Source organism: Ruditapes philippinarum, unplaced genomic scaffold, assembly GCF_026571515.1.
Source record: "Ruditapes philippinarum isolate M1 unplaced genomic scaffold, ASM2657151v2 ctg321_1_1_1_1, whole genome shotgun sequence".
Lineage (NCBI taxonomy): Eukaryota > Metazoa > Mollusca > Bivalvia > Venerida > Veneridae > Ruditapes > Ruditapes philippinarum.
Genome location: NW_026860898.1, coordinates 56807 through 71022, shown reverse-complemented (window position 1 = coordinate 71022; position 14216 = coordinate 56807). Strand labels below are relative to the sequence as shown.

General features: G+C 30.0%; 1 protein-coding gene and 1 long non-coding RNA gene across 2 annotated transcripts in view; one reads left to right on the top strand and one right to left on the bottom strand.

Annotated features, from left to right (window-relative positions):
• The window catches only part of LOC132713790 (delta-like protein B), a 98319-nt gene that overhangs the window by 74156 nt on the left and 9947 nt on the right, over positions 1–14216 (bottom strand). The gene's annotated exons all lie outside the window — the stretch shown is intronic.
• LOC132713791 (uncharacterized) overlaps positions 1–14216 on the top strand; it is a 52861-nt gene that overhangs the window by 28822 nt on the left and 9823 nt on the right. Inside the window, exons 5-6 of the long non-coding RNA XR_009623483.1 lie at positions 2593–2687; positions 3632–3764. This is a non-coding gene — a long non-coding RNA (uncharacterized LOC132713791). The remainder of the gene's footprint in view (positions 1–2592; positions 2688–3631; positions 3765–14216) is intronic.

The following is a 14216-nucleotide window of genomic DNA, read 5'->3' as shown; positions in this document are numbered from 1 at the left end:
TGATGTGTAACAATTAAAGAAAGTACTATATGACAATGTAACAATTAAAAAAAGTACAGTATGACATTTCAGAACAATTAAAGAAAGTACTGTATGTAACAATAGATGGTACTGTTTTACATTACAACAATATAAAGTACTGTGTATCATAGTGCTGTATGGCATTATGATAAAAGAAGAAAGTACTGTATCACAATGTAACAATTAAAGAAAGAACTGTATGACATTGTAACAATTAAAGAAAGAACTGTATGACATTGTAACAGATAAAGAAAGTACTGTATGACATTGTGACAGTTAAAGAAAGTAATTTATGACATTGGTTTAATAATGACACTGTAACAATAAAAGAAAGTACTGTATCACATTGAAACAATTAAAGAAAGTACTGTATGACATTGGAATAATTAAAGAAAGTACTGTCTGATATTGGAACAATAGATTTTTTTGGTACTGTTTTACATTACAACATTAGAAAATAATTTTTGTCATAGTACTGCATGACATTATGATAAAAGAAGAAAGTACTGTATGACATTTAAACAATAGAAGAAATAACTGTATGACAATGAAACAATAGAAGACAGTACTTTATAACATTGAAACAATAGAAGAAATGACTATATGATGTTGAAACCATCTATGTAGCAGTACTGTTTAACATTGAAAGTATAGAGGGAAGTTCTATAAGACAACAAAACATTGTAGAAGAAAGTGCTAATATTTATAACATTTATAACAATAACAGATTTTTTTGTATGACATTGAAACAATACATGTAGTAAAATTAATTGTAGGTAATTATGTATTTTAAGTAGTCCAGCCAGCCAGAGGAATAACCCAATCAAAGCATTTTCAGTACCGATGTGTGTACTATCTCGTATATTGTCATTAAAGGTTTATTTATTTTAGTTTAACTTTTTTCTCTGGCATACTTAATGAAGGATCAGTATCACAGCTGCAGTGGGAGATAAGAAGACCATGATTTTTTGCATAATTATTTGATGGGTAGGCTTTGTTCAAGATATTAGAAGTTGGCCCATCTTTATTGAAGTTGTAATAAAGGATTGAATGCACAATTTCCTTTGCAAATTGCTTGCATAGTCTGCTTTATTTGCATAGAAAAGTAAAAAAAGAATATTTTCAAAAGAACAGGTGTTATTTTGATTGTCATTTCTGTCATAATTTTGATATACCATACTTATTGTAATTAACAACCAGGGTGCTTTATAAATTCAAATGGCAGAATAAGGGAGCAGGGGGAGGGGGCTTAGGATTGGGTAAGGCGGGTTTGAGAGGATGCAGATTACATGGTCTAGAAGGAATGAGTGGTGCTTTTCAGAATGATATATTATTGCTATTGCTATTTTCATCGGCATTAAACCTTTTGAGGGGGCACAAGGGGTGAGGGGTAGAACAGTAGGCTTTTTCTTTATTTTCTTTAATGTAAGAATTTACTGGTCCCCCATCCCCCGCCCACCTTTCCCCCCATTCCACGGGTTGTGCTAGTGATAGCATGATAAATTGAGCTAAGTTTTTTTTTCCGTCTGTCTCTTAACTGCTGTAAGGTCAATGCGATTGTTTTCTTTTTGGCATCAAAATAGTAGGGGACATGCCCAACTCGAAGATATTTTACCATCAGATTGTCCTTGCAGAGTGAGGGGTTTAGCAGGTGTTTGAATATGGGAATGTCTAAGTTCCCAGGTTTGGGGGTGGGGGGCATGATTACATGTGACAGGTGCATTAATTTACTGCATAATCTGCCAGGAAAATATTTTCAATACAATGTCATTTATCAAAAAAAAATAGTGTGACAACAGTTTTATTACATACCATTGATAAAGTATCCCTTGCCAAATAGTTTTATTTTAAATTCATTAATTTGTAGTTTTGATATTGAAATTCCTTCAACTTTGAATGGACTGTTCCAAATTCAAAGTAAGACAATCCAATACAAAAATTTAGCAGGATAAGATTAAATATTTAAAAAAAATAATAGACCTTAATTGGAAGAAGCTCAACAGGTTGGGTGTTAAGCCTTAATAATGGTAAAAATATGGAAAGTGGGCAAGGTAAAGGATTAATTAAGACACACTATTACATCATGGCATCTTATCTTACATTCTAAACATAGTTATCATAATTATTTTGTTTTTCAGTATAAAATAATGACATTTCATTTTTTTCCAAAATAGTTTGTGAGATACTGAAACTTTCTCAGACGATTGAATTCTTTATATTTTAGTCAACTACTGCACAATCTATCCCAGACTGAGATTATTATTTCCACAAAAAATAATAAATATTTTTGGACCACCCAGTTATTAATGAAGGAAGGTCATTGGTTGTGTCAGGGTCTGAAAACCCCCAGTATTTATTTGTCAGTTAAGGTGCATTAATGTCGACTACCTTCTTTTTGAATAGATGATTTCGATATTGCAGGTGTTTTTCTTGTTTTTGAACATTTTTTGACGGATTGCTTCACCCTGGCAACATAAAACTTTTTTTTTTTTTTTTTTTTTTTTTTACCAATTCATCAAAAATATGAAATATGTTGCAGGGTTTTTATATTTGTAATTTCATGTATTGTAGATATGTTTACTATGAGATGATGGACAGTGTACAGTGAATTTTTGACCGCCTCGTTCATTATGACCAGTGGAGCTGAAATTTGTTTATATAACAAGGTTGGTGAAACTCCCATATACATAAATTAAATAAATGTGGGTTCTGATTGAAATTAAAAATATTTATGGACTTATATATATATATATGAAATTATAGGTTTCTTGGAAATGCAGAATATAAATAATGTTCACTATTTATATGTTTATTTCTGTAAATTTCACTTGAAATTAAATATATGTACTTAGATAACACAATATATATACATGTACAAATATCATGCAATGTCTATTTAAAGACTAAATGTTCCTTTGTACACATTTTAATATCAGTAGAATTCGATATGATTTATTAAAAAACCTGAGCTTGATTTCATAAGATGACCCCTTATCTTAATTAGGCTGTAATGAGTATTGGATGATCACTTGAACATTTTAATTAAGTTAACCATAAGATTTTTTTGCAAACATTAGTTAAAGATTTAATTCAATGTTTTTCTTGATTAATATCACATGGACACTGTTTAAGTTGATATGACAAATTTCAGGCTCGGAGTTCTACAGTAAAAAATGTGGCTGGTTCTCATGTTTGCATTGTCTCAGACAAGCGCAGACTTTGTTGAACTACAACCTGGCTGAAATTAGGATCTCCAAAGAAAGAATTCAACATTTCTTACATGTGATTATAAAACTTGAGGGGTTAGGCAAATGGATTTATATAAGGAACATCTAAAGAGACTTAGCAAACTAATTAAAGACATAAATTGTACTCAATATATCTCATGTATTGAGCTATAAAATTTAAAGTTTGGTCACGAAATTCTGCGACACATGAACTTGCTGTGAGCACAAAATATACAAGATATATATTGTGATAACTGCATAAATCAGGCAGGCAACCCTTTATATGCGGTAAGGTCATGTTAAGTGATAGGTATTTAACTTGATTAAGATTTAGTTTGATTAATCTTCGTATTTATAAAGTATTTTTTTTTTTATAATTTTAGAAGCTGTGATTATTTGGGGACCTCTGCGTAGAGCCGAGGATTGTGGGTAAAGACAATGTAATCTCATCATGTCATAAGATTGTCATTGTGCGCCAACCATGGCCTGATTTTATAGCTTCAATGCAAGAATGTGGTAAGTGGATAAATTTAGAAGAATATGTTATTGCGGTCCTCAGTGTCAGCCTATTAGATTTTGTCTCACATTTTGTATTTAAGAAGATTCAGATTCAGCTATTTTATTAACGCTGAAAATGTGATTTTTCTATTCATGTTTAGTATGTGACTGTGTATTGCAAATAGGTTATAAACAGAACTGTGTACATAAATTTGATTCTAATTAGTCTGGGTTTTAGCTAAAAATACACAAAAGTACAATTAATATACAAATATGTGCATAAATTTCATTATCCAAAATTCTTGCATGTCAATGGTGTAATACTTTAAAGGACCATGGTCACATGGTATTAACATTTTCAAGGTCATTTAGTTGATTGGGTTTATAACAAAGCTCCTCTATATAGCAGGCCTGTTCTAACTGCAAATTTGAGCTAGAACTATCTTTGAGAGATAGGCTGGCCAGCTGTATATATGGATAGAGAGCTAGGTCAGCTGTACAGATTTAGGCCAGCTGTCTGGAGCTAGGCTGCTTCTATAAAACAACTTGCTCAGTTGTATGGGGAATAAGTTAGCTCAATTTTTGTACTGGCCTTGAGGTTATAAAACTTTTTCCTGAGTTCTTTCTGAAATCTCAGGATTTTCATTGGTGCAACTACATTCTGTACTGGTTCGTGACCAATCAAATACCTGAGATCTAAAATTGAGAAGAAAAATTCTTAATAAACTTGGACCCAGATTTAGGCCAACTGTATGCAGCTAGGCTACCTTTATTGTACAGCCAGATGTGTCTTGTAAAGTTAGGACAGTCCTATATAACTAGGCCAGTCTACAGATGTGTGACATCTGACCAGATGCTATATAATACTGTATTCTATTGGCAGTTTAAGCATTTTGATTTTTATATAACTGAAAATTCAAAAATCAAAAGATGCACAAGGCGATTGTATGTATTTCAGAAAGAGAAAATTAATAGCAAGGACTTTAAATAACCAAAAAACACAGCTTTACATGTAGATGGATTAGATTAGTTGGGACACATGATCCATTAAAATGAGGACATGATACATATTATATGATATTTTGATGACTGTCTAAAAATTTAATTTCTTCATCTGTTGAAATGTATATGATGATTTACTGACACGGTAGGAGTACAGTTGAACCTGTATGTCAACATCGCCCCTAGAAGAGCTAGAGATGTTAATTTTTTATCACAGCCTGTCTCTTATTGAAATGATTTGGTGAGAGAGGAAAAAAAGAAGTTGATCTGAGAAATGATCCAGGCTGTAAGAGAGAATTTAAAAAAACCCAAAAAATTTACCTGAATATGTTAAAAAAAAATTATTATGAAAATAAATCTTTCAGGGCTTAAATTAAACAACAGCAAACTTGCAAAAATGCAAGTCAAAATCCCAGTAAGTTTCCTTTAACTTTTCTTTCAAACTTTTGCTAGTGTAGCAGATAGTTAATGAACATAAATTGATATATAATTACTTTGTAAAAAGAAATGAAATTTTTAACGTAAATGTCATCTTCAAAGGCAATTCATGGGGAAAACCAATTGCACAATTAAGAATTTGTACAATCATGTACATTTAGGTATATTGGTAAATACCTTGTTGTAAAAAATGCAAGTTCCGTCTGTTGTTTTTTTTGCCAAGTTAGAATTTCTTGTATAATTATGTACTTGCAAAATTTGCAAGTGGAATAAAATGTTAAATTCTAGCCCTGTAAAATTTTAATTAATTATTAAGTTGTTTCAGTAAATAAAAGAAGAAAACAAGATATTTGTGTTTACAGGATTCCTGAGATGTAATTTCTAAAATGGGATTTGTATATACATTTAACAGCAGCAAATATTTGGATGTAAAAAGCAATAGTTTGCAATTGATCTTGAATATGTATGCAAACTGTTTCAGATATATTGATCCTGGATAGGCTATTTTGAAATACTGTGAAACTTGTAAGGGTTATTCAGTTGAAGGGTTTCTTTATATTATATAATGGTCTTTTATTTGATGGTGCACTTTATCACAGGTTTAACTGTATTTGAAACAATTACGTTAAACACTATGTAATGTAGACTGAATATTAGTGCATTAAAGTCTTGTTTGGGCATGTTTATAAGAAATAGGTTTTAAAAGATAGTTGCTTAATCATAGGCTATTTATAATCACTTTCAAGTGCCTTTCTGTGACATGGCTAATTTTTAAGCCATAAAATATTTGTGGGACTTTTGTCAATTTTAAGACATAACTGTATCAAAATGAGTGTTTCCCAAATTAGCATGGTATACTTTTGACTGTAAACGGCAATTATTCTATATGATACTCTGCAATTTTGTTATTCAGCTCTATAATTCAATTTCTGTTCTTGCAGAAAACCTCTAATAGTTTTCATTTTGATACATATAATTATAACAAGGGAAGTGCTATCTGGGATGTGAAGAATTATTAATTAATCTACGTTGTCAGACCTTTGTATTACTCAAAAAACAGAATTTTGAATTTTTTAGTGAATTTTGTAAATTTTACCATCGGGGAAAGGAAATATATCGTTTTAAATTATTCGCTTCTAAAGTAACTGTCACGTTAAATTGCCATAAAACAAACTGTTATCTTAACCAGATTGAGTTCACTACCAGTAATAGCTACAAGGTATTGAAGAGGGTTGGAGACCTGGAGATTACGACCCCATGCTATAACTGTCACTATTATACCTGTGAAAGTGTGGGAAAACACGGAGATAAACTTTCTCTGTATACATCATACTTGCACAATGGAGTGTAATTGTAAATTATGTTACACCTTTTAAGTTTTTTGACAGTTTTTGAAAGGTTTTCATCCGTAAGGATATCATTCTAACGGTTATAATAGACATCACGAAAGTTTTATATTAACACGGGCAATTAAATATTCCTAATAAATTAAACATTCGATCGGCCTTGAAAGTTAAGGGGCCTGATGAAATTTATGATTTTACAGTAGCTTTTGTTATTCATGATAATTGCCTATGATAAATTAACCTTTCCTCATTCATAACATGAGCAGTACAAACAAAGTTTTAAACCTTCTTTTTTTCGGTGAGTATGTCATGCAGTACAAGGGTTTCATGATATAGCACATATCTATATGATTTTGATAAGGCTAATTTCATAAATAAGGTCATAGTTGTGGAAATGGGTATTGCTTGGATTGTAGTGTTGAGTTTGAATCCTAGAGTCATAAAATGTTCCCTTAAAATCAATTATCCCAACAAAGGAATCCATGCAGCAAGCTGGTTGTTCTATTTGGGTGCCATCTTGCGCCCGATGCAATGCAAGAAAGGGCACAAGAGTATGCTAGAGTAGCCATATGAGCTTTAAAGTGTGTCAGTGTGACTAAAGCAAAAAGCATACAGATGCTTTCCCCCAAGTGCCCACATCATTTTATTTTAAAGCAGTGTTTTTCCAAAAGAGGCGATTATGATTTATTCCAAGACATCATAGAGTTCTTGAGGTCCAAAAACGTATTCTTTTGACAGCAAATATGGACTTCTTTAGGCATTTCCTTCATGGAAGTTTACTTTTAAAGTCATCATAAGACCTTATTAGAGTCCTTGTTTATTAAGAGCAAATGATGCCTCAGAAATCGGTATTTATAAAATTCTTTAAAAATATCAAACATGTGTTGAATAATGTTTTAATAATGGATTTAGAGCAATTGTTACAGCTTCAGATAATGACAGAAGTAGTGCTAAATTCGCAATAAAGTGTTGTAAAGGTAGTGAAATGTAAATAAAGTAGTATTTTGACTTCCACACAAAATACTTATTCATTAATAATTTATAGCAATTGCCAACAGAAGAAAAGAAGCAAAGATTTATCATCTATATGGCAAATGAGTAATTTTTGGAAACTGTAATATGATACCAAAAATGTTTTTTGAAAAATAAAAATGATAGCATTAAAATCTGAAGCGTAATGGGCCTTTAAAAGGGGTTAAGTGAAATAAAGTGTTAAATGAAATAAATTTTTTCAAAGAAATAATGTTGCTGATAAGTTCTTCCTTTGTAAGGTTTCTTCCTTCCGGTATATAAAATACTGTAGCCTATTTTCAAATGAACTTTTAAAGTTATACATTTTACATACCCTGATAATTTTGCATGGGCTTTTAATTATTACCTATATATCTTAAGGGTGCAATACATATTGGTGCAATTATGTAAGGTATATGTTTTAACTTTAAATATAGAGATATGCTATATCATTATATAATACTCCTAATATGTGTATGGGAAAACTTGCAAAGTCTTATAATTATTGTGCAGAATTATATTTTTCGTATGAATCATGCTTATTTGTTTTATAATTGTATACTTTAAGTTCATGGGAATAGAATTTTGTAAGTCCAAAACACAAAATGTACTTGTATATGAGAAAATATATTCTAAAATCATCCCATTACTGTACATCAGTTTTTTAAAGTGATTTATGAAATGCTAGGTGCAAAACAGTTGTAAGTAACTTTCATGCCAAGTCATTATTATGGAGATTATGGTAAAATTGTAGTAAAATCATGGTTATGAGGAAATACAACAATTTAATTATGTCCTAAATTTTTGTATATGAAAAAGTAGGATTTATGGAGAATTCATGTATATTAGAGGTTATAAAAGCATGAATAACATTACTGAATAAATAAGGCTGAAAAAGTCATAAAGTCCTTATGACAGAATAAATACAAGTCCATGAAGCATGAATAACAGAATAAATACAAGTCCATAAAGAATGAATAACAGAATAAATACAAGTCCATAAAGCATGAATAACAGAATAAATACAAGTCCATAAAGCATGCATAACAGAATAAATACAAGTCCATAAAGCATGGATAAATACAAGTCCATAAAGCATGAATAACAGAATAAATACAAGTCCATAAAGCATGCATAACAGAATGAATACAAGTCCATAAAGCATGAATAAATACAAGTCCATAAAGCATGAATAACAGAATAAATACAAGTCCATAAAGCATGAATAACAGAATAAATACAAGTCCATAAAGAATGAATAACAGAATAAATACAAGTCCATAAAGCATGAATAACAGAATAAATACAAGTCCATAAAGCATGCATAACAGAATAAATACAAGTCCATAAAGCATGAATAAGAGAATAAATACATGTCCATAAAGCATGAATAAGAGAATAAATACAAGTCCATAAAGCATGAATAACAGAATAAGAGAATAAATACAAGTCCATAAATCATGAATAACAGAAAAAATACAAGTCCATAAAGCATGAATAACAGAATAAATACAAGTCCATAAAGCATGAATATCAGAATAAATACCAAGTCCATAAAGCATGAATAACAGAATAAATACCAAGTCCATAAAGCATGAATAACAGAATAAATACAAGTCCATAAAGCATGAAAGTGCATATAGCATGTTTTACAAAATAAATATGTCTAAAGCATTAATAACAGAATAAATACATGTCCATAAAGCATGAAAGTCAATAAAACATGATTTACAAAATAAATGTGTCTCTTAATGTCATAAAGTCCTAAAAGCATTAATAACAGAATAAATACATGTCCATAAAGCATGAAAGTCCATAAAGCATGATTTGAAAAATAAATGTGTCTCTAAATGTCATAAAGTCCTAAGAGCATGAATAACAGAATAAATACAAATCCATAAAGCATGAATAACAGAATAAATACCAGTCCATAAAGCATGAATAATAGAATAAGTAGAAGTCCATAAAGCATGAATAACAGAATAAATATGTTTCTAAATGTCATAAAGTCCTTAAAGCATTAATAACAGAATAAATACATGTCCATAAAGCATGAAAGTCCGAAGCATGATTTGAACAATAAATGTGTTTCTAAATGTCATAAAGTCCTTAGATACGGAGCCCCTAAGGTGACATTTTCCACACTTTTTTTCCCGGAACTTAATTCGTTTTTACGAAATAATAATTCTTAATTACGAAATATTAATTCGTTTTTACGAAATATTAATTCGTTTTTACAAAATATTAATTCGTAATTACGAAATATTAATTCGTTTTTACGAAATATTAATTCGTTTTTACGAAATATTAATTTGTAATTACGAAATATTATTTCGTAAAAACGAAATATTAATTCGTAATTACGAAATATTAATTCGTTTTTACGAAATATTAATTCGTTTTTACGAAATATTAATTCGTAATTACGAAATATTATTTCGTAAAAACGAAATATTAATTCGTTTTTACGAAATATTAATTCGTTTTTACGAAATATTATTTCGTTTTTACGAAATAATAATTCGTAAAAACGAAATGTTATTGCGTAATTACGAAATAATAATTCGTAAATACGAAATAATAATTCGTAAAAACGATTTTTTTTTCTAGGGTGTAAAAGAATTTTGGTAATATTTATAAAGAAGGACTTAACACTAAGTTCCTGACTAAATAGCAGGCATGTTAAAGCAATATAAATAGTGCTTTTTTCTCTCCCCAAGTTTTACAACTTAACACTTATGTACACTTAAATTAAAATAATCGGCTTTCAATAGCGTTGCCGCCACTGCCGTGGTTGTACAGCGCTAGGAAAATTTTGTTTAAATGGGGGTCCTGTGCTTCAAATCCATCGTTCTGTTGATGTTATTGAGTTTTGAAATCAAATATTATGCTTTTTTATGATCACATAACTTGTAAAGAAATATACTTTTTTAAATTGATTAGATGAGTTAAAATCTGGAGCCCCCCTTTTAGTTTAACTAATGTGTATATGATAAAAGAAAGTAATAATATAGCATGTTTCTTTTTAAAGAAACATGTCAGAAAAGATTAATAACCTCAAAAATTAAAACATTGCTGATGGGAACAAATAAATTTCGTTTTTACGAATTAATATTTCGTAATTACGAATTAATATTTCGTAAAAACGAATTAATATTTCGTAATTACGAATTAATATTTCGTAAAAACGAATTAATATTTCGTAAAAACGAATTATTATTTCGAAATTACGAATTAATATTTCGTAATTACGAATTAATATTTTGTAAAACCGAATTAATATTTCGTAATTACGAATAATATTTCGTAATTACGAAATAATATTTCGTAAAAACGAATTAAATGCCGGGGAAAAAGTGTTGAAAATGTCACCTTAGGGGCTCCGTACTTAGAGCATGAATAACAGAATAAATACAAGTCCATAAAGCATGAATAATAGAATAAGTAGAAGTCCATAAAGCATGAATAATAGAATAAGTAGAAGTCCATAAAGCATGATTCACAAAATAAATATGTCTCTAAATGTCACAAAAATAACAGAATCAATACATGTCCATAAAGCATGAGTAACATCATAAATGCCAGTCCATAAAGCATGAATAACTTAATAAATGCAATTATAAAATGTCACATGAATAAGTACAAGCCCTAACAGAATGAAGAACAGGATAATATGCAAGTCGAAAGTTCAAAATCATGTTCAAGAAGTTTCATACTAGATAGGATATTGAGTTTAAATAGGCTTTTGGAAAAAATTGTAGAATTTCTTTTCATGGTCACCTATAAGAATATCAGCTAACTAACTATTACTGAATATGTAATAATTACTTCAAATGTTTGTAAATCAATAAAAAAGTAAGTCTTGCAATTGGGTGGTAACAGGTTGATTGGGATGGGTCTTGACCATTTTCAAAAGTCCAACAGACCTTACCTAGACTGGAGATTTCAAGTTAAAACAATAGGACTCTGGTCTGCTTAAGGATAAAAAACATTAAAGGTATGTTGGGCATTGTCAGGGTTTTCATTTTTCATCTTGGGCAATAGATGTGCCAACGAAATCAACTGGTTTGGCCAAGAGTCAAGGGGGATACTTTAATCTACAGACTGTAAATGCAACCAATTTTAACAGCATTTCAAACAATGATATGGATCGCCAATCTGTTGATAAAGAAAACCTTGGAATATATGCATATGATGTGGATGAGAAAGGAAATGTACACAATAGCTACTGAATAGGGTGACATTAACCTTGCTTCAAGGTCATTTTTTTTTAATCATGATCAATATACAATGCAGTATAATGATAGTGTGTTTAGCAGCTGCAGTTGAAACTGTGCACATATTGATAGTTTTTCCATAATCAGCTGTTACTCGTAAAGATAAAATGATATTCCCAAGCATGCGGTAGGTATCCGAGGGTTGATATCCATGTAAATATTGAAATATTGCATGATTTTATGGCCGCAACAGTGCTTTATATAACATTTTAAGCCATTTTAACAATGTCTAAGTATCAAATGGTAGATTGAGTCGGTAATTAAGACCAAATTAGTTGCAGTTTACTTGAGGTGATAATATATATGGTGTTATTAAAATCGTTTAATGCATAATTTAGCATTCAATCAATGATTTGTAGCCATAAAAGATTGTCATATTACTCCAGGACCTGTTTTTATATAAAAAAAATATTTTCATTTATATTCTTATATTAGTAATTGCAATTGTTAACCATGATTGACTTTGAACTTTGTTGTGCTTACTATTTCTCATAAAATGACCTTCAACTTTGTTTCCCTTTTTCATTACCATTACTATTGTCATCAGCTATTGTATTTAAATAGGCATTCATTCTTCAATTTTTGACATTTATATTAGCATCCATAAATACTATGTAACTTTTACCTTACCTAACTTTTATCATTCATCATGGTGACCTTAACCTTTGATTTCACTTTGTTTCTTTCTCCTTACATTATTATCAACATACATGTGACCTTAACCTTTGTTGTAACTATGCAACTTACAATTATATCATCCATTATAGTGACCTTTACCTTTGTTTTTACTCATGTGACCTTAACCTTTGTATTCTCAATGCAACTTTCATTACAATTATTTCAGCCATTTAAGTGACCTTAACCTTTGTTTTCACTATGGAACCTTCATCTTACAATTTTTATTAACATCCATGTGACCTTAACCTTTGTTGTAACTATGCAACTTACAATTATATCATCCATTATAGTGACCTTTACCTTTGTTTTTACCCATGTGACCTTATCTTGATGCCATTTTTTGTGATTTTGACTAAATTATCTTCTATTTCCATACAACCATTGTTGTATTATATGATCTTGACCTTTAACCTGTGTTGTATTTTAATTGAATCAAGTTTAAATGATTTAACTGAAAGGTGGTAAAAAATCTTGGTAATTAATGTAAAAGTGTCTGTATATTAACCAAGTGTCATGATTTCAGGAAGAATAAGACTTTTTGATGATTATTAAGGTTTGAAATGCTAGGTATTTAAACTTGTTAACATTGCAAATAGCCAAAAATAACCTTTTTTTTTCTTCTCCCTTATATAAACAGTATCATGTTTACAGCGTATGCCCTATGAATGGTTAGTAATTGAAAAACATAAATAGGTGGTAATTGAAAAACATAAAAAGAGTCATTTAGAGCATGGTAATCAAATCACAATTAGTGAAACCACCAATGAATTCTGCGGCCCAACGCATGTCCAATTTTGGGAAAATGACACCTCGTAGATAAAGGATTTGGAATGTGAGCAACCAGCTTTAATTGATTAGAATGGTTCTTATAATTATAGGTTTCTTACTAAAAGTGTAAGCAGAAATGGGTTTAAAACAATTTGACAACTTTAAGGATGAGTATCTGAAATTTTATCATTTAAGATCTGGGTTTTGTTTTTTGCTTTAAGTAGCGGTTAGGTGCTAGCGGTTAAGAAAAGAGTTCTTTGTTACGAGTTACCCGCCTCACATGTGCAGCGAGAAGAATATAATTGAATGTTTTCTTTACAAAATTAACTCCTTTTAACACTGAAATATATTTTTTTCTTAAAAGACCAACTCTGATACCTTTATCCACTACCTGTTGAATTTATATAATAGATGTGTAATGCTTTGAATTTGTATCTGTCCATTTGGAAATTTCAGGGACTTTGTTATCTAATTTCAAAAATTGAGCAGTATAGTTTCTGGGATAACAAAAAACTGAGCAGTGTATTTTCAGGGATTACAAAAAATGAGCAGTACTTTTAGGGTTTACATAAGATTGAGCAGTTATTTCTGGGATAACAAAAATTTAGGAGATAACAAAAAAAAAAGAGCAAGAGCAATAGTTTCTTGGTAAACAAAGAAATAAGAAGTAGTTTGTACTAATTGTCATCAAAAAAGAAAAAACTGATTACTAGTTTAAGGGATTTTGCTATTAAAAAACACACAAAAATTGAGCAGCAGTTTAAGGGATTTTGCTATTAAAAAAACACACACAAATTGAGCAGCAGTTTAAGGTTTTTTTTGCTATTAAAAAACACACACAAAAATTGAGCAGCAGATTAAGGGATTTTGCTATTAAAAAAACACTCACAAATTGAGCAGCAGTTTAAGGGTTTTTTTGCTATTAAAAAACACACACAAAAATTGAGCAG